This window comes from Struthio camelus, chromosome 2 (genome assembly GCF_040807025.1).
Source record: "Struthio camelus isolate bStrCam1 chromosome 2, bStrCam1.hap1, whole genome shotgun sequence".
Classification (NCBI taxonomy): Eukaryota; Metazoa; Chordata; class Aves; order Struthioniformes; family Struthionidae; genus Struthio; species Struthio camelus.
Window position 1 is genome coordinate 48,804,689 of NC_090943.1, and position 1,596 is coordinate 48,806,284.

At 43.0% G+C, this 1,596-nt stretch overlaps 1 long non-coding RNA gene across 3 annotated transcripts in view; it reads left to right on the forward strand.

The window, feature by feature from the left end:
- The window catches only part of LOC104152513 (uncharacterized), a 47,523-nt gene that overhangs the window by 21,825 nt on the left and 24,102 nt on the right, over positions 1–1,596 (forward strand). For all 3 annotated transcript variants that reach the window (XR_011139712.1, XR_695976.2, XR_011139713.1), the window contains one exon: positions 325–440. This is a non-coding gene — a long non-coding RNA (uncharacterized lncRNA). The remainder of the gene's footprint in view (positions 1–324; positions 441–1,596) is intronic.

Sequence of the window (1,596 nt, forward strand, 5' to 3'; positions counted from 1 at the left end):
CTTCTGGTTCCGCCACTTGACCTGCTGTGTGACCCTAGACAACTTTCTTCCTAGCTTCCCACCCTGCTCTCCCCACTGCATAAATGGTGCTGGAATTGAAACAGTCAGGGAAAGAAATGTGAACTGTACAATATTAAGATCGGTAAAGGACAGGTGTTACAGAGCAGTGTGGGGAAAGAGGGGTAATGCAGAGCCTTTGGATGGCAATTCCCAACCTAAGTAGGGACAAGGTTTTCCTAGCAGATTCTGCTCTGTGGAAGCCTTAAGCCCAGCAATTCAGGGTTAATAGAAAATTGTTTTTTGTTATGTTTTTGTTTTTTCCAGATTATTTCAAGAACTAATTGATAGCAGCTGCAAAGCCACTCTGTATGTAGGCTCCTTGGTCACCCATGGGTGAGCATGCCATCTGAGCTTGTGATATGCTCTGTCCTCAGAAAAAGGTAACTTTTTGTTCCCCATTTTTCAATGGATGTTGGGTTAGCAGTGGATTTTAGCATGTTGCTTCATCTGGACCTCTGCATTTCCTGTGAGCAGTAGACCAAGTCAGGCTAGCTTGCACCGTGCTGGAATGTAAATGAAAATCCACGGAGCAAAGTGTCCCTGGTTGCTTGTCCCTGCCCTGTGCTGGGAGTTCCTGACCCCTGGCAGCTTGTCTGCTCGTGTGAGTGTTTCTTATCCCGGTCAAGTCAAAACAAGCCTGTTTATTGTCATAAATCATAGTTTTTGCTAACCTGAGGAGGACAAGGAGCACAGGTTTCATAAATGCATGAGTCAGGGATTTTGTGTGCTCCATACCCTGAAACTGGGTGGGTGGCTGGGAACCTGATGAATAGCTGTTGTTAAAATGTATGATACGTGGCATTTCTAATGATTTGCTTGGGACATTGCTAGTTGACTGAAAGAGAAGTTTCACTTCATAACCAGATCATGGTTAAGAGCATGCCAAACATGCAAATTAGTTATTAAAAACAAATACCTAGCGCTTATAAACTGTTTAGATAGTTAGCAAATCTAAAAGCACTTCAGGAAATAGAACTGCCTCAGGCCTTCAGTGGCCGTCTACTCCATCCTTCTGCTCCAAAGAAAGATCAATTAGATATAAACCACTTTTGACAGATGTTTTCCTAGTCTATTCTTGAAAACCTCCAGTGATAGAGATTCAGTAACCACCCTAGGCAATCTCATCCAGTGTCTCACAATGCCTATTGTTTGAAAACTTATCCTACTTTCTAGTAGAAGTGTCCCATACTGCAATTTAAGTTCATGACTTCTTGTCCTGCCTGCAATGGAAAATACCATTCCCTGCATATTTGCAGCAGCAGGTTTGAAGGCCGCAGTTCCAGTTTTTCTTAATCTTTTGTTTTCCTTTCTCATCCTACTAACAATGTCAATTTGTTCAATCTTCTCTCACCTGGGGTGTTTTCTAGACTGCCCTCCCCCTAACTGTTACTCTCCCCAGAGCTCACTGAAGTTTCTTGACTTCTTTTTTTGGCGTAGTGTTACATACACACACAGGACTCCAGCAGTGCTACAGCATCTAAAGTATGTCGCTTCAGCTCATATATGCCAACTGAATGTCTACCTTTTTCACCACAG